Source organism: Carassius auratus, unplaced genomic scaffold, assembly GCF_003368295.1.
Source record: "Carassius auratus strain Wakin unplaced genomic scaffold, ASM336829v1 scaf_tig00026001, whole genome shotgun sequence".
In the NCBI taxonomy this organism is placed as follows: domain Eukaryota; kingdom Metazoa; phylum Chordata; class Actinopteri; order Cypriniformes; family Cyprinidae; genus Carassius; species Carassius auratus.
The window spans coordinates 1-16,244 of NW_020525476.1; the positions used below are offsets into that span (position 1 = coordinate 1).

The 16,244-nt window shown below is 37.4% G+C and overlaps 1 pseudogene; it reads left to right on the plus strand.

Annotated features, from left to right (window-relative positions):
- The first annotated feature begins 120 nt into the window (after positions 1 to 120).
- On the plus strand, positions 121 to 10,944 carry LOC113078564 (1-acylglycerol-3-phosphate O-acyltransferase ABHD5-like; annotated as a pseudogene).
- The last annotated feature ends 5,300 nt before the right edge of the window (positions 10,945 to 16,244 follow it).

Here is a 16,244-nt window from a genome sequence, read left to right on the forward strand (position 1 = left end):
GTGAGGTGTCAGTTACTGCCGCGGCGTTCTTGGAATGGATCGGGCTTGCTCATCATTAGCCTTTATGGGTCCGATTTTCTGTAACAAATGGACTGGTTATTTTATTGAAGCAGGCAGAATATGACAGTGGGTGAGTAGTAAATGGAAATGTAATGAGGATCCTTACAATCAGTTCATGTACTTGCCGGATGGGGTGACAAGAGTTGTCAGTTGGGGTGTCCAGAGTGGAGGATGGTGAGCACACACCTCGGCGATGGTGAGTAGTTGAGGTTTGATCGAAGTAACACTAGAGAGAGACTGGAGCTATGGGGTAGATAAGGCAGATAAGAGAGAGAAGGTAAACACAATAGGTAAGTATTAACAGGAGTCAACTCAAGTAACTTACCAGGGGCTAGTTCCGCTGATCAGTCACAAGTTCGGACAACTGAGGATCCGAGGTGTGTGCTTATATAGTGCTGGGGAAGATTGGTGATTGAATGGTGAACAGGTGCTGGTGATTAATATTCAGGTGAGGGAGTGTATTGTGATGAGTGTGACCGACTTGTGACAGCTCAAAACTTACAATTACTCGTGGAGTCCATTGAGCAGTGGAGGGAGAACTGGGTCTGGAAAGTATGATTATGTTAGGCATATTTAGGTATCATAACTTAGTAGGATATCTGGCTGAACCTACACAATCACATACCCAGCCATGTTTGTAACTAAAGAAAAATAAAAAGAGCACATGTTCAATTAAATATATTTATTATGATTCTAAATAAATACTTAAAATGTACAAGCAAATTTTAGCATTAAAGTACTTTTGATTAATTAACAAAAAGTCACAGATGTCATTAATTAAAGGTTGTTGCATCTTTAATGGGTATTTTTTCGTGAATCATAAACAATATAATAATGGTCCTGACAATGGAGTTTTAGCCAAATGACCAGAATGTTAGATTTGACATTTCGTGAGTTTTGTTAATGCATTGGAAATTCAAAAAACTTTAACACAGTTACATCATTAACTCAAGTTTTAAGACAAAACAAATTACATTATTAACTGTGAAAAATTTTGGCCATTTATTCGCTTAATTTTAAAATATCTAACTAATTAGTACACTTATTACTCAAAACAATTAAAGGAACACTCCACTTTTTTTTTAAAACAGTCTCATTTTTCTACTCCTCTAGAGTTAAAAGGTGAGTTTTACCATTTTCTAATCCAATCTTCTGGGTCTGGGGTAGCTCTTTTAGCTTAGCTTAGCATAGATCATTGAATCTGATTAGACCGTTAGCGTTTCGCTAAAAAATGACTAAGTCCAGTTTAAATAGGAAAAATATAGAAACTCGATGGTCATTTTTGAGCGAGATGCTAATGTTCTAATCAGATTCAATGATCTACTGTATGCTACCTAGGCTTAAAGTGCAACTGCCAGACCTGGAGATCAGCTGAATGGATTCAAAAACTGTAAAAATCAACTGTTAACTCTAGGGTGTTAACGGATCACTTGGGAGGCTGAGGAGTAACAGATAAAGATGTTTATTGACACAGACACAAGCAGAGGAGCAGGTAGTGAGGGATGAGTGATAGGATGGATCCGTGCAGGCTGGGTGAAGATGTCCTGGGGTGAAGGGAACCACACACATCCACACTGGGGATCTGGGTCTTCAGAGAATCGCTGGAGAGAGGAGTAGAAGAGGAGTTAGTCCATAGAGTAAGCATACAGGAATGACCTTGTCGCGAACGTGAGGGCATGCATAGTGATTGCGATGTGGAACCTGGCGTTTTGTAACAGTACCCCCCTCCCCACAGCCTGCTCCTGAGGGCCGGGGACCCCGACGACGTGGTGGACGTCCTCTTCCCCTGGGAGCTGGTCGGTCAGGATGATTGGAGTGGAAGGTATCGAGTAAGGTAGGATCCAGCATGTCGTTGCGTGGGTAACCCAGGAATGTTTCCTCTGGACCGTATCCTTCCCAGTCCACTAGGTATTCCAGTTGTCCACCACGCCACCGGGAGTCCAGGATGTCACTGACCGTGTAGGCTGTGCCGTCGTCTAGGAGGAGTGGAGGGGGGCTTCGGCTTCGCCAGGTTCTGTGGAGGGAGAGACAGAAGGATGGTGAGGTTTAAGGAGAGAAACATGGAATGTTAACAAGTCCATAGGGCATCACACAATATTCGTAAATGGCCAGTAGGGGTGATGAAGGCGGTCTTCCACTCATCCCCCTCACGTATCCGGATGAGGTTGTAGGCGCTGTGGAGGTCCAACTTGGTGAATACAATGGCACCACGGAGATGTTCCAAGGCAGCTGGGATGAGGGGAATTGGATACCTGAACTTCACTGTAATGTTATTGAGAGCCCGGTAATCAATGAATGGTCTCAAACCTCCGTCCTTCTCGACAAAGAAAAAGCTCGAAGCAGCAGGGGAGGTCGATGGACGAATATAACCCTGGGCCAGAACCTCCTAGATGTAATCCTCCATGGCCTTCTCCTCAGGAATGGATAGGGGATATATCCTTCCTTTAGGCACTGGTTCACCCGGCAGCAGATCTATAGCACAGTTCCACGGCCGGTGTGGAGGCAGCCTGGAGGCCCGTTTGGGGCAGAAGACGTCACTGAAGGGGTCGTAGCAGTGAGGGATTGTGATGGACTGGTTTTCCACTGGGCTCTCTATAGATGTGGAATAGACTGGAAGTTGTTCAGGGGAAGGTGTGACTGGAACTGGACAACCGGAGATACAGGTTTTGAAACAGGCCTCGTCCCACTTCAGGACTTTGCTGTGTTCCAGGAAATAACCGGATTGTGCTGGTCCAACCACGGGTGCCCTAGAGTCACATCAGCGGTGGATTCCTCCAGAACCAGAAGATGGATTTCCCACGTGGTGGAGTAGTCCAGTTTGGAGAGATATGGGACCCACATTATGGCTCACGCATCTCCTGCTTAACGGTTTGCCGGTGATAGTGTGGACTTTTATACAGTGATTATACAGCTTCTCACCAATGGAAGAGTCCCAAGCAGGTCTTCCAAAAACTTCACGGAAATGGTCGATGAAGTTAGAATAAGAATGGATAACTGGGTTATTTTCAGTCCATATAGAATCTACCCACAATAGTGCTTTACCTTGCAGCTGTGAAATAACAAAGGCTACCTTTGATCTCTCAGTAGGGTATAAGTGCGGTTGCATCTCCAGGACCAGCGAACATTGTAGGAGGAAACCGCTGCATTCCTCCACCGAACCAGAGTAGGGCGCTGGCCGGGCCATCGGACTGGCGTGAATGGGATGTGAGGAAGTGCTGACATGGTCGGCAGAAGTGCTCGCTGGTGTTGGGGATGCAGGTGTAGCCATGAGTGTTCTTCGGAGTGCATCAACCAGATCTTGAAAGGGGTCCGTGAGGCTCATGCTTGTGCCTGGCGGTGATGGTCCGGTCATCTGTTACGGATCACTCAGGAGGCTGAGGAGTAACAGATAAAGATGTTTATTGACACAGAGACAAGCAGAGGAGCAGGTAGTGAGGGATGAGTGATAGGATGGATCCGTGCAGGCTGGGTGAAGACGTCCTGGGGTGAAGGTGAACCACACACGCACACTGGGGATCTGGGTCTTCTGAGAATTGCTGAAGAGAGGTAAGTAGAAGAGGAGTTAGTCCTTAGAGTAAGCATACAGGAATGACCTTGTCGCGAACGTGACCGTACAATGACTGAGTGCGTGTGTGTGGTTTTTAAGGTGCTGAGGTGATTGGGTGGTGATGAGGATAAGGTGGATGTGATCAGTATTCCGGTGATGGCATGCGTAGTGATTGCGTGGAGGTGGAACCTGGCGAGTTTGTAACATAGGGGAGTTGGAAAATGAGCCTATTTTCTTTTTCTTTTCTTTTTAAAGTGTAGTGTTACTTTAACACAGCATCAAACAATTTGTATTTGATAAAATAAATATTGGCATATGGGGTGAAATAGAGCATAGTGTAAACAAACTGTTGTTTCCTCTGTGGTCCATAACATTAAGTTAATATGTTAAATATAGTAATATGAATTTTGACATGATATTCCACACATTAATATTGTCTAATATTTTTGCAAATCCATTGCGATGTGAATGTTTTTGCATAATCCATACTGAAAAATGAAATACATTATTAAAAACTAAACATATAGCCATTATGAGTATTTTCCCCCGATTGTAGTTCTATTTCTGTCAATTTAAATTCAAACATTTACAGTTCTGTTTCAAATTAAAATTAGATTTTCAATCAGCCCTTTGATGAATAGAAACTAATTTCTTTGTGCTGTTGTAATTGTGCACTCAGGATGCAAACCACTTTTCTTCACATCCTTCCTGTTTCTCCATATCCCACAACCTTTTGTCTGTCAGCAGTTTGACCTCAGAATTTGATTTGAAACTATTTTTGTTAGCATCAGATTTCAACGGCATTAGAATTGCTGTTTCCATGAGTGTAGTTTTGCTTCTAACCTATTCAACCAATATTTGTATTTTTATTATAAATAAAAATGCACAGATGACTACTAAAAAAATAAAAAATTTGATAGGTGTATCTAGTTGTAACTGCTGTGGTAGGTGAAACTGTGATTGAAAATATGCCATAGACTTATTACAGTATTTCCTTCTTTTTACGCACTGTCCAGAGTAAAGCACCTGATTCTGGTGGAGGGGTTTTCCAGAGCGTCCTGACACAGGAGACCGAGATAGACCCATTCCTGTGTGGATCAAATCTATAGGGGCAATGCTGAGCCCTTTCAACCCTCTCGCCGGTCTCAGATTTGCTGGGCCTTTAGGTAAGATATACTCTAATCTGAGAGTGCAAATCAAATGTAATAAACGTATTAATGAGAGAAAGAGAAATGATAGCTTAGGGCTCAAGATGTGCTTGTATATCTTAAATGATGTGGAACAGTATTTGATAAAGACTGTCATTAATAAAACCCAGGGACAGATTTAGCCAAGAAATTTCACTGAAATTATTCCCTTAGTAATTGGAGCATGTCTCTTATCGTACCTCAGACCTGCCTCATATCTCATAGCTTAATTACATTGCCTTCTGTGTATATGCTGCAGTAAAATTGTTTTGCAAGAGGAAATTAGCTTTTGCAATAACCCTAGAATTTTCTAGGATCTGAATATTTGTGTTCTGAAGTTCATAGATTAATTAATGCTGTCAAACAATTAATCGCATACAAAATAAAAGTTTTTTGTTTACATAATATATGTATGTGTGTATTTATTATTTATATATTTCAGAAAGATATGTTATGTTTATATATTAAATAATTTTATTTATGAGATAAATTATATGGTTATACATATTGACATGTAAATGTTTTTTAAATATATTCTTTATGAGTGTGTATTTATATATACATAATAAATATACACAGAACACACACATACATCATGCAAACAAAAACGTTTATTTTGGATGCAATTAATCATTTGACAGCACTAATATTAATATTAATCATGATGTTCTAATCATATTTTATCAAGCTAGCTTTTAAATAACTAATCTAGGATAATATGTATTGTCTCTTTCTCTCTTTTCCTATATTTACATGATGTTAGATCATGTTGTATCTTAATTTGAGATCAGTCTAAAAAGTATGTGTCACCATTTTATTTGAGTGCTAGAATAGTATAATATCCCCTGGGCAGAAAGTCCCCAGTATTTCAGGAGTGGCATAACCTCATCCCCAGAAATCCCCTCACTCAGGATGATTGTAACATCACAAGCAAGCCCAGACAGAATTTAAGTTTTTCACATTATATTTGCAGATTTTCTTTTAGGTAAATTTGCATAGTTCTGTGGAATATATATTAACATAGTTGAAAGTGTTAAATGTTGAAAGTGATGAAAGTTTTGTTTTTACAGATGTGTGTTTTACATTGTTCTGTAGGTCCCACACTTGTGCAGACTCTGAGACTATACTTCAAAAGGAAATTTGCAGCTATATTTAATGACAACAGAGTGACAGAAGATATTTACCAAATTAATGTCCAAAGTCCAAGGTACCTAATCTATCTATCTGTCTATCTATATTATACTTTTGCTGTAAATAGTCTTGTACAAGATACATGTGACCCTGGACCAAAACCTTAAGTTGCTGGGGTATATTTGTAGAAATAGCTGCAAAAAAAAATAAAAAAATTAAAATAAAAAAAAATAAAAAAAACACTGTATGGTCAAAAAAAGTGTTTTTCTTTTATGCCAAAAATCATTAGGATATTAAGTAAAGATCATGTTTTCTGAAGATATTTTGTATATTTTTTGATTAGTAATATATGCGTTGCTAAAAACTTAATTTGGACAACTTTAAAGGTGATTTTCTCAGCATTTAGAATTTTTTTGGCACCATCGGAATCGAGATATTCAAATAGTTCTTTGCCAAATATTGTCTGATCCTAACAAACCATACACCGATCGAAAGCTTATTCAGATGATGTATAAATCTCAATAAAAATGTACACTTAAGACTGGTTTTGTGGTCCAGGGTCACATATATGTGTTAATGTTGAAAGGCTCATAATGGTCTGTTCTTTGTTATGATTAAAAATGTTTAGGGGTGAAACAGCCTTTAAAAACATAACCATTCCGTATGGCTGGGCAAAGATGCCCATGCTGCAGAGAACTGACCTGATTCACAGCGACATCCCCATTATGGTGATATATGGCTCACGCTCCAGCATAGATGGCCACTCCGGCAATTCAATCAAAGAAATGAGGCCAAACTCCCATGTAGAGTTCTCCATTCACTGTGAGTTCTCCATTCACTGCTCAACAAACACTGTCACTCATAGAGACTTTCACATTTCCTTTCTTGATTCTTTAAGATAACAGTTATAGGTATTATTAAAAGATACTTTATCTTTGCAACATCACACAGATGAATGCATTTGCAAAACGGTGCCACATAAAAAACAAAAAAACAAATACACGATTAAAGTCGAGAAAATTACAAGAGTAAAAATTTTAAATATTTTGAGAAAAATTGTGAAATTCCCAAAGTATTGATAAGTATTTTGAGATTGAAGTCAAAATAGCGAGAATTAAGTCATAGCAATATCGAAATTTAAGGTATAATATTTTGAGATTATAGCCTATATTGCACATGCAAATGGCACGGACTGGGAGCAACGGGAGAAATTCTGGTGCCCTGGCAACTAGTGGTGAAACAGATAAAGAATTCATGGTTCAGATCATATACAGATTTTGAGTCATGGATTGGATCATTTTTTGGATCAGCAAAAAAATCACTTTCTTTAATCCTTCTATACCACAGTAAAATGACTAACTTAAATAATAACGTTAGTAATAAACAAGAAAAATTACACAAATTATAAGCATAGATGAAAACAACAAATCAAAGTTACAAATATCAGAATTTAGGTGCAGAAATGTAATAATTAAGTTTAACACAATATTGCTCGCTGTTAAATTAAGTTAAATACAGATTCATTTTTGTTAGAGCTGTGGTTTTATACAGGTATTTATTGGCTGCTGTCTCTTTGAGACCAAATGCACGGACCTAACGCTGACACACATCTGATTTCTGGTCATCTGTTTCAGTTCACTTAAGACAAAAATTTCCAAAGGGACTTAGTGGCTTTTGCATCTGAGCTCTTCATATGAAGTAGTAATCAATTAACACTATTTAAAAAAAAATAATATATATTTTTTAAATGTTCACATTCACTCTTATTCGTATGTCTAATAGTCAAAAATGCAACTTCTCTTGTCATGTTCATTTATGACAAATGTCATTGGCTCTAACTCGGTTAACTTATTGTTTATTTTTTGGTAGTGATTAACGTTATGTGTATTCACAAGCTGTTTTATTTACGGTATAAATGCTTGGAAATAATATTTAACATTTTCAAGTCCATTCATCATTTAGCAAGCAAGCCACCCAATAATCACAATAAGCTTTGTGCTTTGTTACTTATATTAAAACACAAAGTGTCAGCCTTCTGTCAACTTTATAATAAAATACTACAAACAATAAATGTGGTTTTACACTCTTAAACTTAAATTTGTAGTGAAATGACTACATTCGTGTTAGTTCAAGCAGCAAGTAAATCAATGATATGTCTCTCTTTAATATTTGCAGCACGGAATAAACATGAATAAATATTTGATTTATGAATACATGTAAAAAAGATAAGAATTTATTACAAACGAATGTTTCATGAAATCAATCAAATGACAGGTTTTTTTTTTTATTTTTATTTTTTTTGTGGAGAAGCCTATAGGTGGAATTTTCACATTAACTTCATGCAATATAACACGATTTTGTTATTGTTATTTTGACATTATCCTTAAAAATATTCTGACAATCTTATTTAGTTATTATTTTTCAACGTGCCACGGAGGCTATTTGAACTGCATGCAAACACAATCTTGGCAGAACCCCAAACACCAATAAAAAAAAATAAAAAAAATACTATGTAGATTTAAAAAAATATTTATTTATGAACTAGTATTTTTTCAGTCAGTGTCACAAAATAAAGTTGACGATACTGACTCACCATCTCTTGAGGACGCGCACCTTTAGAGAGAAATGCATCTTTATGGATTAGCCTACTTAATCAAAGTGTTTTTGTTTTCGATTTAAATTATTTCATTTCAAAGTATTTAAAGCATTCTATTAAATATATTTATCATGTCTGTGAGGAGGCAAGTATTCACTGAGTTTCGGTTCATCATTTATTGTGAAGCGCTCCTGCCCAAGACCAAGATGACAGAAAGCGCATTCTGTTTGTTTACCTTATTTTACAAAAGCACAGACTTGATAATATTGTGTGTGCACAGAAATAAAAGTAAACCCTTTACAATTCCGAATGATGTATTACTCTTACCTTTATTTGGAAAAATTATAGCATATGTTAAGATTCTACTCTTAAGAAAAAAAATGCAAGTGATTGTGCTGGGGCCTCCATGTCCTGCAAAGCGCGCTTCAGCTTACACTTTCCGCGCAAACAACTGTAACTCATATGCATCTAAAAGAACACGTTTATCTAGTTTTTTTAATTAATATTGTGAATTGTGTGAAGTGTTTTATGTCTATAGATTTTATTTTAGGCAAGTCATGTTGATTTGAAAAGGCTCAATTGATCAAACATATGCTCAACTCAGTTCGCCACTGGCCGCTTGGTCTTTGCTTTAAAAAAAAATTGAATTTTAAAAACATAAAATGTTCCAAACCTGTACTGGCCTATTTGCTGCAACAGCAGATGTGTAAAGGGGAAGACAAAGAGAGAGAGAGAGAGACAGAGAGAGAGAGAGGGAATAAAAAGACATGTCCTCGGGTCAGATTAAAGGTTCCTCCTCGGCTCGGCGGGCCCCCAATACGCCCGACCCATATGCAGACGCTACGCCCCTGATTTCTATCATAAAACGGTTTTCTAATAAAGTAGGCTACTACATCTTTCCACGAACTGTCGTTGTGTTATGACAGTGACAGTAAGACTCGCCTTCTTTGATTTGATTGGCCATCTCAATCAATTAAACATTGACGAGCGCTTTTGGACCACTGAGGCAGACCAGCCTAAAAACACTTTTACAACTTTTTGTAATCCTAACAACAAACAGCGTTAAACATTTTTAACACGGTCTTATACTGTCTATATCAGTTATGTCTATTATAGTCTTTTAAATGTCAGAATGGGTGTAAAAACTAAAAAAAAATAGACATAAATGACAAGATGATTCTCCTGCACAATCTGACTTTGCTGCAGCCTGGAATTGAACTACTGGTTTCGTCTGGTCAGAGGAGAACTGGCCCCTCAACTGAGCCTGGTTTCTCCCAAGGTTATTTTCACCATTCTGTCACCGATGGAGTTTCGGTTCCTTGCTGCCGTCACCTCTTGCTTTGTAGGTGTCACTTCATCTACAGCGATATCATTGACTTGATTGCACAGATACTTTTTAAACTGAACAGAGATGACATCACTGAATAAATAAAAGTGAACTGACTTAAATGCAGGCCAGGAGCGAGGCCCTCTAGAGGCGAGAGGCCCTGTGTAGTCGCACACTTGGCACAGCTCTTGCGACGGTATTCCGTGCTGAACAGTGGGGCCTGCTCCGTAAGGATTACGGCTCTTCTACGATCCGCTGCACCCCTACTGGCAACTTATTTGAATATATGGGATTATTAGAAGAAATCATACCATGTGTCATATATTCGCAGTAACAGTATTCTTGCATTCATTATATGTTGACTGCCAGCCACCCAATAATCCGACTTTTGTCTGTCTGCCCAAATCCAACTTTTTGGTGAATCTGATTGAAATCTGATCATATTTAGAAAGATCATATGCCTGAAAAAGGCAACAAAATACATGAAATCCAATATTTGCAAATCCTTTTCGAGTTAAACATTAAAGAGTGCTTATATGGATCAGTTGAAATTCACTGTGTGGACAGTCAGTTACTTAAACCAGATTCTATTCATATTTGCCCAAATTGGATTTGGGCTGACAGTCTGAACGAGGCTAATGTAGTTCAAAATGGATTTTCAAAAATTTAATTTCATGTAGTTTGTTGCCTTTCAGATAATCTAAATATTTGGATTTCAATCAGATTGGCACAAAAATCTGATTTGGGTCTGGACAAGCCTGAACAAGGTTTTTTTCAGTTTTAAAATGCCTTCGTGAAATCTTTGAATTATTTGGAAATTTAGTTATACAAAAAGAGACAAGAGAGAATATTGCTTTTACATCACCATCTCTGGCAGTGGTTCAAAATAAACACCCACAGTTTATTATTATTTATTATGGCTCTTCTGATACACATATGTTGTTCTTGTTAATATTATGCTGTGCCTGTGTACTGTTTAACTAATGTTAAACTTCTTATTGACATGCATTAGTTTTAGGCCATACATTATGTGTATGCTGACCAGCCAGAGGATTTCAGCCAGAAGATACTTCATGTGTGTGAAACAATAAGCTGAAGAGTGATGATGAAGGTACTTCCTGTCAGGAGCTCCTCAAACATGGCTTTCTGCAGAAGTGTGTATCTCAACATTAGCTTGCGCATGTCAGCGCATTATCTTTACTGCATCCTAATTTTGGATCCGAGAGTCTGGAAAACACTTGATTTCAAAACCAGATGTTTGTTTGCACCACTACTGACTTTTTACTTTTATGTTTATATTCTAAGTTTTTTAGTAAATATTAGTTTTATTTATATAGAATTTAAAGGGATGGTTCACCCAAAAATAAAGATTTACTGTTTACTCACCCTCGGGCCAAAAATATTTTTTAGCTGAAACCGTGGTCCTTGGTGATTTATAAAATGAAAAAAAAAAAAAAACCTATTCAAGGAACATTAAATTAATACTTTTGGTTCCTGATGATATATTGTGGTATTATGAAGCGAAACAATTGGTCTGGACAAGAAAAAGAGCATCATTTACAACAATTTTACATGTTCTCCATAGCCTAATGCAAACGGTCATGAGTGATTTCTGGTTTGTCAGTGAATCATTATTTTGAAAGGTTTTTTTTTTTTTTTTTACCAATTGGACTGAACCCTTTGAAACTCGAGCAGAACAGATCTACACATTACTCATTCAAAACTCACTTACAGAAGTGCCTGACAGTCACTCTTACTCTAAATAAGGTCTTATGATGCCAGAGATATTAGCATGCGTGAACCAAGCTCTTGAATGAAGCAACAGAAAGCATGTGTTCTCTGGTCATGGAGTACACATTACGCGCTTCACTTAATGTAACCTGAACTTTTTCATGTAAGATTCCCGCAAAATCGTTTTAAGTGCCGCAATTTCCAAAACATTTAGCTATATACTCATCCATTTAAAAATCCATCTTGCACTTATCTTTTCCTGCAGGCTGGTGTTACAGTTTTCACAAATTTGATAAAAAGATACTGAGCCTCAGGCAGTCTGTTAAGTATTCAGGCAAAATAAAAGTCAATATTTAGTGATAAAGTGATAAACATTCAGTGATAAATAGCCTTTTTTTTTTAAGGAACATTGATTTAATGTCAGTATTAGTATTTTTTTTTATTAAATTGAGGTTGTCAGAAAGATTTTGCAAATAGCATTTGTTCGGGTTTATATTTTTCCAGTTTTGACAAATCTGTTTTTCATGTGCCAACTCAGAGGTCTCTTGTTAATTTTAATAATAATAAACTTCTTTTATGAGTCTCTTGAGGACACCTGCCCTCTGTCCAAAAACACTTGTCATGACTCTGTGGCCCAATCGTTGCCTGGAGACCGTTATGACACAGCAGGTAGAAAATGCTTCCATGATTTACAGGTCATAAATTACACTCTTAAAAATAAAGGTGCTACTCAATGCCATAGATTAACCTTTTGTTCTAAATTAAATTTAAATCAAATTTATGCATTTAGCTGACACTTTTATCCAAAGCGACTTACATTGCATTCAGGCTAACAATTTTTCCGAACATGTGTTCCCCGGGATTCAGACCCCCAACCTACCACTTGAGCTATAGGAACAAAACTATATGGTTCCAAAAAGAACATTTCTGTTTCAAAAAAGCTTATTTGTGGGAAAGAAGGTTCTTCAGATTTTAAAAAGGTAAGAAAGAGATGGTTCTTTAAAGAACCTTTGTCTGAATGGTTCTTTGTGGAACCAAAAAATAGTTATTCTATGGCAATGTTTAAGTATTTCTTATGCATTTTTAACACTCTTTTTATGGAGATATTTTAGGCTTTTATCAAAAGCTACTGATAAGGTATGTTCTTAGTGTCCAAAAGTCGCCATTCTGAAGGTCTGTACATAATGTCTGTTCATATCCACAAGAGGGCACAATGTAACACTGCAGGGATGTTACCACCCTGACTAACACACACACGCACACACACACACACACACACTCAGAGTCCAAGCAGTTAATTCACATACACTTACTGACACTGACTATAGAGTCAATGCAGTTAAGTATCAAGGGCAAAGTAAAGCCATTATAATATCCGCTACATCAATAATATGAACCCTAGCTCAACCCACAGGAAGCACTTTATAACTCAACTTCCTGTGCAAGTGGTAACACTAAATGACCATGAGTGCTTTGCTGAATTAATGTAAACAGCACATGAAAGTACATGATAGTCTTGTGGTGTGTGGAGTATTAGATGTGTGAGTCTGAATCACAAATATTTGCTGATGAGGCATGAAAATATTTTTTTTCCCTAATAAAATGCAACAGACACTGTGTGTGTCTATTTACATAAAAATACATAGCTGTTTTATTCATTTTATTGATTTTAGCTCAGTACGAGTACAATACAGTTCAGAGGGGCTTGGTAAGATTTTTTATTATTTATTTATTTTAATGCTCACCAATGCTATGTTTATTTGATCAAAAATGCAGCAAAGTATATAACACCAGCAACAGAAAAGCTGAGTAGGTTTTATTTAATTTTATAATATTGATATTTAAGATTAAATTTTTGATAGCTTGAATTGAGCACTAATATAGAATTTATTTATTTATGTATTTGAATCATGGCCTGAACTAACTTTTTCATGTTAAAATTACATTTGTTTTTCTGTAGTATTTACTTCACCACAAAATAATATTTATCAGTGTATTATTATAATTTTATATTTTTTTTTTATATTTTATATGATATTTTATAATTTGTGGCCTAATGGTTAGAGAGTTGGACTGGCAATCGAAAGGTTGTGAGTTCGAGTCTCGGGCGGGCAGGAATTGTGGGTGGGGGGAGTGCATGTACAGTTCTCTCTCCACCTTCAATACCCCAACTTAGGTGCCCTTGAGCAAGGCACCGAACCCCCAACTGCTCCCCGGGCGCCGCAGCATAAATGGCTGCCCACTGCTCTGGGTGTGTGTTCACAGTGTGTGTGCCCATTGACTGGGTTAAATGCAGAGCAAAAATTCTGAGTATGGGTCACCATACTTGGCTAAATGTCACGTCACTTATAATTTGAATCTATTCAATGAATCATTTAATAAAACTCTTACTGACCTCAAGCTTCTCAAAAGTAGTAAATATGAATATGAGAACAAGCTTATTTTAGATAGAGAACTTTAAATTATACACTATTTTAGAGATGTGAAAGCCAGTATGTTTAAAGGGGGGGTGAAATGCTATTTCATGCATACTGAGTTTTTTACACTGTTAAAGAGTTGGATTCCCATGCTAAACATGGACAAAGTTTCAAAAATTAATTTGTACGTTTGAAGGAGTATTTTTGTTCCAAAAATACCTCTTCTGGTTTGTCACAAGTTTCGGAAAGTTTTTTTCGAGTATGGGTCTGTGTGACGTTAGATGGAGCGGAATTTCCTTATATGGGTCCTAAGGCACTTCTCCCGGAAGAGCAAGCGCTACCTTAGAGCAGAGCATTGCAGAGACATTCACTGATCAGAGCGAGAGACCGAATTGTCACAAAAGAAGTGTGTTTTTGGTTGCCAGGGCAAGACAACCCTGCACAGATTACCAAAAAAAAAAAAAAAAAAACAGCATTAAGGGACCAGTGGATGGAGTTTATTTTTACAAAGCATCGACGGAGTTGTGCAAGTGTTTTTGTTTGTTCCCTGCATTTCGAAGATGCTTGTTTTACAAACAAGGCCCAGTTCGATGCTGGATTTGCACATTGTTTATTTCTTAAGGATGATGCAATCCCAACGAAAAAGGGTCACAATCGTGTGTTGGAACCGCAGGCGGTGAGTAAAACTGCTTAAAATATCTCTGTGTTGTTAACTTAGCTATCGGCGTGTAAGCACATCAAGTAAACAGCATGCGATGTTGTCATCAAACTGCACTTTTCCACATGTACACTTTAAAAAAAAAAAAAAGACAACATAAAGTGGAACTTTTCATTTTCCAAAACCGCTAAGCAAATATATACAGTTTCAATACATACCACATAGAGATGTCCTGCTGTAGTCATTGCTGCTGCTGCTCTTTGTTAAATTTCAGCCTCGGGATCTGATTCTGGATCATAAATAAACAGCTGAATCTGACTGTTAGCCATGGTTTGTTTTGGATGATGTTTTATTCCTCAGGGTAATGTCACAGCGTCCACATGCTCTCAACGCAATAGCCTACTGGCGCTCGTGATTCTTTAGCTCCGCCCACACGTCATGCCTCCAGCCGGTCGTGTTTTTCCGGGAAAAATCGATACAGACTATCTTTCTCTTATAAATATAATAAAACTAAAGACTTTTTGGAGTTATGAAGGATGCAGTACTACTCTATAGGTACTCAAGATTAACAGGATATTGAGTGAAAACGAGCATTTCACCCCCACTTTAAGGAGTAGTATATTCACAGTATATAAAAAGCTAGGCAAAATATTCCTGGATCACATGCTGGTTTTACAAAATTAAGTGCACATTTGATGGTCATTTCACGAGGCCAATATGATGTTATGATTTTGTAGGTCACATGACAACATGTGCCAACATGGTCGATGTAGCATGTCCAGATTGAATTCATACTACATAGAAACATACTTTCACAAAATATAGTTGGTTTTATGTCCAGCCTTATTAAATGTAGAGTGCATGCTTTCAGAAGCAGCTATACACTTCCAAACAGCCCACTGGAAAAAAAAGAAAATCTGTTTTCTTTCTCCTAGACAGAAATGAGATTAGAAGGACAGGAATTCAAATATTTCTAATATTTCGAAAATTATCAGGGCTACACTATTTACATTCATTTCAATACCCGAACTGCACTTTAACATTCGTGCCATTATGTCTATTTTTATTTTTCCTTAGGGATTGTCCTTAGACAAGTTACTTCATTGAAACATAACCTTTTACAGCTCAAACAGAATCCCCATCAACTTTAATTTTTATGGACAAAAACTCAAAAACTTATTCATTAATTCATTTTTTCTATTGCATTTTCATATTATTCATGCTCCAGACTGTGTGGTGTTTACCCAAGGCAGTGAGCTATTTAGTTTACTTTTAAGAACACCTGAGATGCGTCATACCAAAAAAAACAGATACCACAAACTGTTCAACCTTGCGAGTCTCCTCTCTGAGTCACACACAGATATGAGGTTAATCTGTGGGAGTGTGTTTTCCCTTCTAGAAGTACAGCACTAGAGCTACACGAAAGCAACAGAGAGGGAGGGGATGCAGTGCTCTATGGGTCGTCTCAGTATACGGCTGAAGGAGGTCTTCACACAGCCCTCGGCAGACAGGGCTCTGTTGGGTTGCTAGGAGACCAGCCCGGCGCCTATATTAGATCTCATTTATTAAATTCCCCCTTCTCTAGCACCG